Below are 13969 nucleotides of genomic sequence, written 5' to 3'. Positions count from 1 at the left end.
GTAAACAGGCAGAATACGACGCTGCGGTCGACAACACCTATATAAGTGTCTAGCGCAGTCGTTAGATCGGTTACTGCTGCTACAGTGGCAGGTTAAGAAGATTTAAGTGAGTTTGAACGTGGTGTTGTAGTCGACTCACGAGCGATAAGACACAGCATCTCCGAGGAAGCGATGAACTGTTAATTTTCCCGTACGACCATTTCACGAGTGTTTATTGATGTGCATTTTGTACACCAAGAGTGCTGCATTCCTCTGTTTTTCACGAAATAAGCGATATTCTTGACTGTCAACATTTTCGATAGCAGAGAGTTTTCCCATGTACATATAGTTTTTTGAAACTAGGGACTTGAACACTTTGAACGGAGGGGCTGGAGCATTTGTCTCGAGGCCGTCGCTGAGAGGGAGTCATCTCCGGCTGCCGTCTGGTGCTGATTGGTGCACGCTAGCTGGTTTAGGGAAGTGTAATAAGTGTCGCAAATTGCGGCAGCACGATCCATATTACGAGCAGCTCGTTAATTCCTTGCTTTGCCAAACAATTTGTGTTGATTAATTGGTTACGATTTGTGGCCGTTCTATGAGGTTACTTTGAATTCGCGAGCTGCCCAGATGAGGAGTCTCGTTGCGTTTACTCCATACAGTCCTCCACATACCTCACCACAATCTTAACGTCAATTTATAATTTCATTTGTATGAAATTTTCTCTGTTCTAGTTTCATGTGAATTTTGCCAGTCTGTAAGAGCGAGAACAAATATTGTTAATCTCAGTCTTGACTTAGATTTCAAGATCCCTCACTGCCCTACAACTTTTCCATGGTTAGGAGAACCACAAATTACAAATATAACCTGTTGTACACCCAAGTTATTTTAATCGCTGTGATGATGTTTTCGTTGTGCACAGTGGCCGAGGTCAGTGACCAGCTATATTAGAAATTCAGATGGTTCAAATGGCTCTGAGCACTATGGGACTTAACTGCTGAGATCATCAGTCCCCTAGAACTCAGAACTACTTAAACCTAACTAACCTAGGGACATCACACACATCCATGCCCGAGGCAGGATTCGAACCTGCGACCGTAGCGGTCGCGCGGTTCCAGACTGAAGCGCCTAAAACCGCTCGGCCACTCCGGCCGGCAGAAATTCAGAGCAATAACGAGAGTTACACTCTCTTGTGATGCATGATTCTAAGATTTGTTTCATAACAAGCATTGCATCTGCTCGTCTAGTCAGTTCACACGCACAGCAGAACGTTGAAACTTTCTAGAAGTCTCCTGAGACTCCTATGGACAATCATATTTTGTGACTTTCTTATGAAAATTATTAAGACATCTGGCGAGCTGGGGGGAATTTGGTATGAATTTGCCATAGGAATTAATTTTGCCAAGAAATAGCTGAAGGTCTTTGAAGATGACAGGCAACTAACTTTCTCTATGTTTTCCACGTTTTACTGAGTAGGTTCTGTCCTTTACAACTCAGATTGTGGCCTCGATACTCGACTTCCTCTTGAAAGAATACGCACGTTAGTACATTGTATTTTAGTCCATTTTGTTGTATTTTCTGGGTCAGTAGACATAAGTCTGCAAAATGTTGTTCTCTTGTAGCGCCCCTTAGCGATATATCGTCCACATAGTCTATTGTCTTCGGAATCTTTTGAATTAGCTGCTCCAAAAAACCTTGGAAAACGGCTGATGCACTAGTAATTCGAAATGGCGATCTGCTAAATCTGTACAATCTAAATGGGATTTTAATAACCATGAGCTGGCGTGATTGTTCCTCTAGCAGCAGTTGCGAATATGCTTTGAATAAATCAGTTTTGTGAACTATTGGCCACATGATAGTTTGACATGAGCTCTTCTGGCCCTCGGGTGGGACAGACATTAAAACTGATTATGCATTCATGGTTGCTTTAAAATCACCACAAACACGAAGGGAAACATTTGGTTTGCGTAAAACTAGCAGTAGTGTTGCCCATTGGCTTGATATATTGGGTGTGTCGACGTCTTGTTACCCCGGCCTATCTAATTCCATCTTGAGGTCATATCGAAATGATACTTGCACTGGTCTAGCTCTAAAATAAGGAAGTACTGCAGAAGATTTTAACTGAATGTGAGCTACATTTGTACACCCTAAGCCAGCTGGAAATAGATCTGAAAATTCACTACATAGTGAGCAAGCTAACTCAGTAACAGTACTGCTGATCCAATCTGATGTCATCTACTATTTTAAAACTAAAAGATAAAAGAGCGACCATCCTGAAAACATTATTTGCCTCAGGTGATGGTGCAACTAACAAAGTAATCGAACGGCTGACTTTGTTGTACAAACTCGTTACTGTGTATTCACCTCAAAACTGTGAAGAGCTTGCTGTAGGATGTGATGTGATATCGGCTGAAATGACGGAGAACCAATGTTCAAAAGAGAAAATTTTTCCAGTTGTGTTGTGAAAGTGTGCAGCTGTGACTGTAACGTGTTTACACTGAGGCGTTGTTGTTGGTGCAACGCGGTGTGGCGTTTGGAAACTAACGCCACGTGCCCTTGTTTATATCACTGCACACAGCGCGATTCGTTATGCAGGCACTGAGCACACATATGTTCAGAAAAACAATCATGGCAGCCTTGATAACGCATCCTGCTGTTGTTATATCTAGGATGGACGGTGGAGGAACTGCGTGAGGAATGTGACTCGAATAAATGCTGCTGCTGCTGATTTGTTGCTAGCACTTTGTCCTCAAATGGACGTCGAGGTTTGAATCTCGAGTCCATTGACGAAAATGAACTTGACGAGTTCCGCGAAAGTGAATGCCGTTTTACGAAAGGTGCGCTTTCATCAAAATGTTGCTGTGCTGCGTCTGACATATAACATGTGACATATTGATAACATTTCTTCGAAAGCAGAATTTGTTAATTTCAGAGCCTATGCACAATCTTCTTTATCATGTGCCTACGTAACTATTACATTATGCACTAGCGATTCGGCGTAGGATTGTTTATAACTTTTATTTGTACAAAAAATCGTCGCTTTCGGGTCAGTCCTTTGAGGTCAGCTGTCCGTGTAGCATTCGGTTGATGCTACTTCTTGCGACAGTGAAAAAATACGAGCCTACCTGCTACGACGAGGATTTGCTGCTCGTAATGCTTGGAGAGCAAAATATGGATTTCTGACAGTTCTGAACGCACAGGATTACTTAGAGGACGAACTCTTGTAGAGGACACATTACTTGGGGGTTAGCAGATGGTTATGCTACTCACCTGGAAGTGGAGCTGCAGACATCTGTAGTGTGAGTCCCTGTATTCATCGTAATGAATTGGTGAGAACGGTGGTGGTGGATGCTGTTTTGGCTTGATGAGTTGCTGTAGTTCTATAATTAGCGCTTGCTGCCTTTATTATTGTTATTGTTGTGCCTATTGTTGCAACTGAAGTTGCAGCTGTTGCTCTTGTTGTTCTCACTGCGCTTGGTGTTGCATTTGAAATGGCAGTTGTTGTTGCCACAATTTCATAAATTCTTGATCCATTATAACTGGACTTCGTCTGTTTGTTTTTCAAGCGATTTTGTGACGCCTTCAACTGACATTTTCTTTACCTGAGGTATGTACAATTTCGGCCAAAATTCTTAAGGTGCTAGCTCTACCACGCGCTGAAGATGGAAAAGATGAAGCTGCTGGTCATGTAACACATCCCACACAAAGCTATGTCCGATGCCAAAGATGTGTGCAATACATCATCTAATTGTAGACTGAGTACGCCGCGCTGGATTAGCCGGGCGATCTAGGGCGCTGCAGTCATGGACTGTGCGGCTGGTCCCAGAGGAGGTTCGAGTCCTCCCTCGGGCATGGGTGTGTGTGTCTGTCCTTAGTATAATTTAGGTTAAGTAGTGTGTAAGCTTAGGGACTGATGACCTTAGCAGTTAAGTCCCATACGATTTCATACACATTTGTAGATTGAGCATCTTCAACATGTCCCAAAATCGCGTCTTCCAATTCGGCAGTTCACACTGTTCGATCCCCCCTGCGGGTCCGGGGATTAGAATAGACCCGAGGTATTCCTGCCTGTCGTAAGAGGCGACTAAAAGGAGTCCCTCCCCCTCAAGGGGGTAGTTTGCACCTGCGTCCGGAGACGGACGGTTCCACGACTTCTATTTGCGGTCATTTTGCTTTTTCACTTTTCGTTTCTTCCTTCCTTTGGTTGGTTCCTTTCTTTGCTCTTCTCCACCTCACTGTCTTCCTTACTCTTTCCCTTGTCTTCTTCTCCTTGCCTTCTCATTGCCTTCTTCTCGTTGCTTTCTCATTGCCTTCTTCTCCTTGCCTTCTCATTGCCTTCTTCTCCTTGCCTTCTCTGGTCTCCGCCTCGGCGTTTGAGACAGTCTGTCCTCTCTCTCCCTCTCTCTCTCTCTTCTATTTCCTCTTCTTCCTTCCTCCCTGTGCGCGCCTGAAGGCCGACCCACGCGTTCGCACGCGTAGCCGGTGACGGGGTAACGCGTAATACCCCGCCCTGGGTAGACATGTAAGGCACGCACGTACCCCCTGGTAAAGGCCAGGCCCAGGGAGGGGTGATTGCCTGAGCTGATACCTTCTGACCATGCCGATTGGTCCCCCCGTCTGTTTCTCGGGAGGTGTGACCTGAGGTGTAAACATTCACCTAAGGCGGGAGTGCCCTCTGAGAGGGTCCCCACAAGGAAGGAGCGCGCCATCGGAGACGCTGGCAATCATGGGGGATTCCTCCGCAATGGATTTCACTCCATCTCTCTCGACTTCTGCCCAAAAATGGAAACTTGACCAGCCACCAGTGACAAAAGTACTACCGCCTGCCCCACACTTCCTCGTCGTTTCTCGCTCTGAGGACGGAAAGAATTTTTCCTCTGTCAACCCTTTCGTTCAGAAGGGCGTAGATGCCATAGCCGGATCTGTCAAATCTTGTACCAGGTTGCGTAACGGTACCTTATTACTAGAAACTGAGAGCGCCTTTCAGGCACAAAAACTGCTTTGGGCCACACTCCTGTACACGTTCCCTGTCCGGGTGGAGGCTCACCGAACTTTGAATTCGTCTCGTGGTGTGGTCTATACTAGCTCCCTCGACTGATTGACTGACGAGGAGATTCAATCTTTCCTCGCTGAGCAGGGCGTGACGGGTGTCCATAGGGTCATGAAAAAGGTCAACAATGACCTTGTACCGACCCGGACACTTTTCTTGACCTTTGATAGTGTTAAGCTGCCATCGCGCATCAAGGCGGGCTACGAGGTTATTTCTGTTCGCCCCTATGTCCCGACACCTACGCGCTGCTACCAGTGTCAGCGTTTCAATCACACTCGACAGTCTTGTTCCAATGCGGCTAAATGTGTCACTTGTGGCAGGGATGCCCATGAGGGTGACTGTCCACCTCCGTCTCCTCGTTGTGTGAACTGTCAGGGTGACCATGCCGCATCCTCCCGCGACTGTCCCGTCTATAAGGAAGAACGCTGTATCCAAGAAATTCGGGTCAAAGAGAAATTGTCCACCTCGGCTGCTCGCAAGCTATTGGCTAGTAGGAAGCCCACGCTGCTCCCAGCGGGGAAATACAGTACTGTCCTCGCCTCTCCTCGGACTACCAGGGAGGTGGCAACCCAGACATGCGATCTGACCTTCAGCACCACGGTCGTCCGTTCGGCCAGTGCTGAGATCGCGCGGTCGACGTCTCCTCTTCCTCCCATCACCCCACAGACACCAGCCCCTTCATCAGCTTCTGCTAAGACGAAGATCCAGAAGTCAGATGCACGGGCCTTCAAGAAGGAACCGTCCCGTGCAGACTTCCTACGTACTTTGACCTCCCAGCCTTCGACCGGTACTTCCACCAAACGACCTTCCAAGAAGGCTCATAGGAAGCACAGTTCTCCTTCTCCGCCACGGCGCATTTCTTCTCCTGCGCCATCCAGCGGTTGCCGCCCCAGGCCGTCATACGTTTCGCCTGGCCGCACCGCTGGTAGCCGAACATCTGGCCGTTCACCGGCGGAGGAAGCTCCCCCTCCCGGCCATCTTACCAAGATGGCCGATGAACCTATAGACCCAATGGACGATGACTGTCCGCCTACTGATAGCGGCGGCAGTGCTCGCTCGAAGCCGGGCCCTCAGCGGCCTTCGAGGTGACCCCTTCTTTCATCTTCCTTTTCTTCTTACGATGGCACTTATTCACTGGAATATTCGCAGCATTCGCTCCAACCGAGAGGACTTGAAGTTGCTGCTCCGCTTGCACTGTCCGCTCGTCGTAGCCCTCCAGGAAACGAAGCTACGCCCATGCGATCAAATTGCCTTGGCACACTACACCTCTGTGCGTTTTGACCTACCCCCTGTGGTAGGTATTCCGGCTCATGGAGGGGTTATGTTGCTGGTCCGGGATGATATTTACTACGATCCCATCACATTGCACACCGGCCTGCAGGCAGTTGCCACCCTCATTACTCTCCCCACTTTTACATTTTCCATTTGTACCGTCTACACTCCACCGTCATCTGCCGTTACCAGGGCAGACATGATGCAGCTTATTGCTCAGCTACCTGCCCCATTTTTGTTAACTGGAGACTTCAATGCCCACCATCCCCTTTGGGGCTCTCCGGCATCCTGCCCGAGGGGCTCCCTGTTAGCAGACCTTTTCAACCAGCTCAATCTTGTCTGCCTCAATACTGGCGCCCCTACTTTTCTTTCGGACACATCTCACACCTATTCCCATTTAGACCTCTCTATATGTACTACCCAACTTGCACGCCGGTTTGAGTGGTATGCACTTTCTGATACATATTCGAGCGACCACTTCCCATGTGTTATCCATCTCCTGCAGCATACCCCCTCCCCGTGCTCATCCAGTTGGAACATCTCCAAAGCAGACTGGGGGCTCTTCTCTTCCAGGGCGACCTTTCAGGATCAAACCTTCACAAGCTGCGATCGTCAGGTCGCACACCTCACGGAAGTCATTCTCACTGCTGCTGAATATTCCATCCCTCACCCTACTTCTTCTCCACGTCGCGTACCGGTCCCCTGGTGGACCGCAGCATGTAGAGACGCTTTACGTGCTCGTCGACGTGCTTTACGCACCTTTAAACGCCACCCTACAGTGGCGAATTGTATCACTTATAAACGATTACGTGCACAGTGTCGTCGTATTATTAAAGAAAGCAAGAAAGCCAGCTGGGCTGCTTTCACAAGCACCTTCAACAGTTTTACTCCTTCTTATGTTGTCTGGGGTAGCCTGCGCCGGCTATCTGGCACTAAGGTCCACTCACCAGTTTCTGGCTTGATGGTCGCGAATGGCGTCCTTGTGGCCCCGGAGGATGTCTCCAATGCCTTCGGCAGCTTTTTCGCAGAGGTTTCGAGCTCCGCTCATTACCACCCTGCCTTCCTCCCCCGCAAACAGGCAGAGGAGGCTAGGCCACCTAACTTCCGCTTCTCGAATCGTGAAAGTTATAATGCCCCATTCACCATGCGGGAACTCGAAAATGCACTTGCCCGGTCACGGTCCTCCGCTCCAGGGCCTGATTCTATTCATATTCAGATGCTGAAGAACCTTTCTCCTGCGGGTAAAGATTTTCTTCTTCGTAATTACAATCGCATCTGGACTGAGGGACATGTTCCCGCATGCTGGCGCGAGTCTATTGTTGTCCCGATTCCTAAACCGGGGAAGGACAAGCACTTGCCTTCCAGTTATCGACCCATCTCGCTTACCAGCTGTGTCTGTAAAGTGATGGAGCGAATGGTTAACTCTCGTTTGGTTTGGCTGCTCGACTCTCGACGCCTACTTACCAATGTACAATGTGGATTTCGTAGGCGCCGCTCTGCTGTTGACCATCTGGTTACCTTGTCGACCTTCATTATGAATAACTTCTTGCGGAAGCGCCCGACCGCGGCTGTGTTCTTTGATTTGGAGAAGGCTTAAGACACCTGTTGGAGGGCGGGCATTCTCCGCACCATGCATACATGGGGTCTTCGCGGTCGCCTTCCTCTTTTTATTCGTTCCTTTTTAATGGATCGACAGTTCAGGGTACGTGTGGGTTCTGTCCTGTCAGACACCTTTCACCAGGAGAATGGGGTGCCACAGGGCTCAGTTTTGAGCGTCGCTCTCTTCGCCATAGCGATCAATCCAATAATGGATTGCCTCCCAGCTGATGTATCAGGCTCCCTTTTCGTGGACAATTTTACCATCTATTGCAGCGCGCAGCGTACACGTGTCCTGGAGCGCTGTCTTCAGCGTTCTCTTGACCGTCTTTACTCCTGGAGTGTCGCCAATGGCTTCCGTTTTTCTGCCGAGAAGACGGTCTGTATTAACTTCTGGCGCTACAAAGAGTTTCTCCCACCGTCCTTACGACTCGGTCCCGTTGCTCTCCCATTCGTGGAGACAACAAAATTTTTAGGTCTTACATTTGACAGGAAATTTAGCTGGTCTCCACATGTGTCTTATTTGGCTGCCCGTTGTACCCGTTCTTTAAATGTCCTCCGTGTTCTCAGTGGTATGTCGTGGGGAGCGGATCGAAGCGTCCTACTTCGTCTATATCGGTCGATCGTCCGCTCCAAGCTGTATTATGGGAGCTTTGTATACTCCTCTGCACGGCCATCCATCTTACGCCGCCTCAACTCCATACAACATCGGGGTTTACGACTTGCGATCGGAGAGTTTTATACTAGTCCCGTAGAGAGTCTTCGTGCTGACGCTGGCGAATTGCCACTCACCTACCGGCGCGATATACTGCTTTGTCGGTATGCCTGTCGGCTACTGTCAATGCCCGACCACCCGTCTTATCGTTCCTTTTTTGACGACTCTCTCGACCGTCAATACGGGTTGTATGTCTCTGCCCTGCTACCCCCTGGAGTTCGCTTTCGTCGCCTTCTTTAACACCTCAATTTTTCACTCCCTGCAACCTTTCGAGTGGGCGAGAGCCACACGCCACCTTGGCTCCAGGCTCAGGTTCGCGTTCACCTTGACCTCAGCTCGCTCCCAAAAGAGGTTACCCCCGGTTCGGTCTACCACTCCCGTTTTGTCGAACTTCGTTCGAAGTTCATTAATATGACCTTCATTTATACAGATGGCTCAAAGACCAATGACGGGGTCGGGTGTTCCTTTATTGTCGGGGCACAAAGTTTCAAATACCGGCTCCATGGCCATTGTTCGGTCTTCACAGCTGAGCTCTTTGCCCTCTACGAGGCTGTTCTATATATCTGCCGCCACCGACATTCTGCTTATGTCATCTGCTCCGATTCCCTGAGCGCCATCCAGAGCCTCAGTGATCCGTATCAGGTTCACCCTTTCGTGCACCGGATCCAACGCTCTCTTCAGCAGCTGGTGGACGTCGGTTCTCCGGTTAGCTTTATGTGGGTTCCTGGCCATGTCGGTATCCCTGGGAACGAAGCTGCAGATGCCGCGGCCAAGGCTGCGGTCCTCCAGCCTCGGACAGCTTCTTGTTGCGTCCCTTCGTCGGATTGTAGCAGGGTAATTTGTCGGCGCATTTTATCGCTGTGGCATGCCGATTGGGCTGCACTTACGGACAACAAGCTTCGGGCCTTGAAACCTCCTCCCGTGGCTTGGACGTCCTCCTCCCGCCCTTCTCGGCGGGAGGAGGTCGTTTTGGCCCGGTTACGCATTGGACACTGCCGGTTCAGCCATCGCCATCTGCTGACGGCTGCGCCGGCGCCGTTCTGCCAATGTGGGCAATTGCTGACGGTCCGCCATATTTTAACGTCCTGTCCGGATTTTAACACACTGCGTCTTGATCTTGGCCTGCCAAGTACTCTAGATGCCATTTTAGCGGATGACCCACGAGCAGCTGCTCGCGTTCTCCGTTTTATCAATTTGACAAACCTCTCTAAGGACATTTGATTATGCTGTTTTTTTAATCCTATGCCTGTCAGTCTGTCTTTTATCGTGTTTTCCCTTTTAGTTGTTGTTTTAAACTTGTGCCTCGCGGTGCGTTCTTAACGTAGTCTGGGCGCTAATGACCATTGAAGTTGTGCGCCCTAAAACCACAAAAAAAAAACACTGTTCGATTCCGACCTGAATCATGCATACTTCCACGGACAGTAACTGTTGCACCTAGCAGGTGATGTAGACATCTGAGGTGTTGTGGAACCCGTTGGCTGGGAAAGTGCTGTCGATACTCTGTCATTACAGCTCGTCCATTTCCTTTCACAGACCCTTATACCAGACGCATATCAGACATTTCAGCACACACAAACCGCTCCATGTTCACTGTTGTGGTCACAAAGCGGTAACGATCGTTACTGAATCGGCGTGCTTACAAGGAAGTCACCGTTGTTGTCGCAGGGCGGCGATGGTGCAAAAGAAACTGTGTTTTCCCAACAGACCTCAGAGCCAACCATCCATACGCAGAGCAGTTCTGAATGTCAGTACCCATACCCAGTCAGCGACACCAGCATATCAGTTAACGTCAGAACCACTAACAAAATGTTGCCTCACATTACAAACTGACGTCAGAGACCAGATGCTCCTCATAGAAATATATTTGTTTTGATGTTCGCTACCGCCTATATTAATTTGGAACGAATAGTATCGGAGCACCCTGTGTATTACCGGTAGGGACTTCAGCTGGTGTGGGAGTAGTGTCGGACTCGTGTTGGGAATGGGCATGTTCAGTTGGGGACGGGTAAGTAATCGCTTCTAATATGATCAAGGACCTCTACAGTGTTCCATCCGAGAAGTTTGCGTGATGGTAGGACACCTTCAGGCGTGGAACACACAATTAGTTGTTTTTCGATAAAGGTTTCCTAGCAGCTACGTTTTCTTCTTGTTTATGGTCTTAGGAAAACTTTCTTCTGGATTACCATACTACACTGTTAGCCATTAGAATTGTAAGACCATAAAGACAGCATCCAATGAACGCCAAATTGGCATTAAGTGTACTACAGGCTTGGATACGCAAGTTACTAGTATTTCAGCACAATCGCAAAAGGTAAGTAGGAGTAACGCCATCAACATTCCAGGTATAATGGATTGCGTATGGAGTTTTTCATTCAGAGACCGTATCTGAATGTTGATTGTTTGTGAGAAGATCGTGTTATGCCCCGTGTAAGAAGGAGTAACGTCTACCAGCATGTGTAGAAACGCAACAGGAGCAGAATCGTGGCTAAACGAGACTGAGGATTATCGTCCCGCAATATTGTTGCTCGCATTGGTTGTGATCCTAAGACTGTCAAGCAACTATGCAAGAGGACCACACTCTGCCCCTTGCAGGAGCTCGGTGCCTCACGCGCCTAGCTCATGAGAGGACACACATTATTCGCTCGACTATGTAGCATCGTACAGCCACGCCACGTGCAGATGTTGGACAAAAATGGGTGAACACGACCAGAAATGCATGCTTGAACATAAATGGAGATTATAGCCAAATGTGTAAGTTGCGCTGTTGTATTTGACCATAAACAACATCCATGAAATGTCCTCAGTGCATTGCAAGTGTCAGTAGTCGTCACAAAAGTGGTCTCTGTAGCTGTGAGTGCATTATGTTGAAGCTAATTGAAGTCACACGTGGGCTACCTATTGGTGCTCGTATGGTGTGTGTTTTCATGCCAAGGCAGCCAAAGTGTTTCGCGTTTCAAGAGGTACCGTGTCGACGATTTGTACCATATACGAGGAAAGCAAGAAACCAGCATTCGCTGTGTCACAACGGAACCAAAGTGTTTGTTGAGTGATCGTGACAGACGGTCAATGAAGAGGATTGTGACGAAAAATAAGAGAACGACAGCTAAAAAACTCACCGCACAACTGAATATCGCCCTTCCAAACACTGTCATCACCAAAACAACATGAAGGGAGCTCCACCCAGTCGCCAAATTTCAGTATTATTGAGCCATAGTGGTCTGGAAAGGGCGAGCGGGAAAGCTGGAAATCCAAAACCACTCATCAGTGATGCAAATGGTCGTAACAGGAAGATGTGGAGACAAAGCCATAAAACCTGGACTTTGGAGCAATTGAAGTGTCATTTGGCGGGGTGAGTCTTGTTTCACACTTTTTCCAACTTTTGGCGGAGTTTACGTCCCAGGAGAGCAACACAGGGGTTGAGGGGGGGGGGGGGGAGGGTGGTTGGGGGGGGGAGGGTGGTTGGGGGGGGGGGAATTCGGTGATGATTTGGATAAATTGTGCTATAGTATTCCGTTGGTTCCAGGGATACTCTGGAAGGTAACGTTACTGACAAAAAATTATGTGACCATTTTCGCTGATCAGGTCTGTCCCATTGTATGATGTTTGTTTCCCAATGATTATGCTGTTTTCCTAGATGACAGAGCCCCTGTTCACAAAACTTGTATCGTTCAGGACTGGTTTTGTGAGCACGAGGATGAAATGTCGCATCTCCCCTGGCCACCCAGTCGCCCAATCTCAGTATTATTGAGCCATTGTGGTCTACTTCGGAGAGGAGGGTGCCCGATCACTATCCACCTCCATCTTTGTCACCTGAACTGGCACTATTTTCCAGGAAGAATTGTATAAGATTCCTTTGAGAACCATCCAGGACCTGCGTTCATCAGTTCCGAGAGAAGTGGATGGTGTTTTGAATGGATAGGGGTTTGTTGTATTGTGGTGGGTATTGTAATGTGTTGCAGTTTTGGTGTTTCCATATATTTTTTCAACCTCTGGCTTGTTTGTAGCAGAACAAGCTACCATACAGACAGTGCGTCGACGCCTGTAGCGCCTCAGTGACTATCGTTGCTGCTTTCCTTTAAGAGAAACAGAGGTGCCCCCAACGACAACACTGGCACAGGAGCAAAGTCGTCTTTCCAGACGACTCTTCGCTCTACACACAGCATCATCATTAATGGCCTATATTTCTTAACTAGAGATTCAAGTAACATCATCCAGGTACTTTCTTTGGTGACTCAAGAGTCCAATGCTAGGATCCACTTGATGCCCACAGGTGGGCAAGTGTATGCCACATCAAGAGAGGTGTTCTTCGGAGGTGCTTATCTACTCGCTCGTTTCACAGTCAAGTTGTGGAGCCGCTCGCCATTGTGGAATTTACTGCCACCCTCGAGGAGTTTCCCCCATCTCCTGCGGTCTTCGCCGAGCTACTCCCATTTGTCGCAGTCAGTATTAAATTCATTCATAACACGCTTGACATTATCTTTAAAAAAGAAAGCAGGTCTTCCAGGGCGTCTCTTGGCATGTGCTATCTTACTAAGTAGTGTGCGTCGGAGAAGACGGGAATGGTCCATTACGATGTAAATGTCCTAGCCACCGCAGGTGACGTTCCTTGAAAGTGGCGGCGATACTCGATAGCTTCGCAGTATTCAGGAACGTCTAATTTGTCGCATGCTATGCCTAGAATACTAGATGAAAGGTGCTGAGTTTACGTTCTTCTTTGGCGTATGACGTCCAAGTTTCAGCATCATGCAAGAGGACGCTCAGTACGGATGCTTGATAGCCGAGGATTGTTTTAGTCATCACGGGGTGTTTGTTGTCTCATACTTTTGTATGGAATTTCCCTAAAGTGTTCGCTCCTTTGCCAGTTCCTGCATTTACTTCGTCGTCTATAGAAAGATCTTCGACCCTAAGGAACTGAGGTAACAGAATTTGTCAACTACATTCAACAAAGAGCCATCTAATCTAATTCATCTAATCTAGCATATCTGTGTATCCTTGCGCCATAATCATAACCTTCTTAAAATTCACAGATATGGAGAGGAGCTTGCGTGCAGCAGCAAATTCGTCCATAAGCCTTTGAAGATTATCTTGTGAGCTACGAATGCTGCATCGTCAGCAAATGAAAGGCTGCATAAAAATGAATCCTCATGTTACTTCGTGGATCTGAGTAACGAGATATTGTGAAGTTTCCCATCAGTCCTTTGTTTCACCGAAAGCAGTTTTGAGAAGTGACGAGAAGAGTGGACCAAACAAGGTGGGGGCTAGTACATAGCCTCAATGGATTCCTCTTTGCACAAGAAAATGATCTGACGTGCTTCCTCCAAATATCCCAGCACCATTCATCACATCGTGGTAAGCCCTGA

The 13969-nt window shown here is 48.2% G+C and overlaps 1 protein-coding gene across 1 annotated transcript in view; it reads left to right on the top strand.

The window, feature by feature from the left end:
* LOC124775677 (pyruvate kinase PKLR-like) overlaps positions 1 to 13969 on the top strand; it is a 154816-nt gene that overhangs the window by 25500 nt on the left and 115347 nt on the right. The gene's annotated exons all lie outside the window — the stretch shown is intronic.

Source organism: Schistocerca piceifrons, chromosome 2 (assembly GCF_021461385.2).
Source record: "Schistocerca piceifrons isolate TAMUIC-IGC-003096 chromosome 2, iqSchPice1.1, whole genome shotgun sequence".
Lineage (NCBI taxonomy): Eukaryota > Metazoa > Arthropoda > Insecta > Orthoptera > Acrididae > Schistocerca > Schistocerca piceifrons.
Note: the sequence above shows the minus strand (reverse complement) of the source record. Positions and strands in the feature narration are given on the sequence as shown.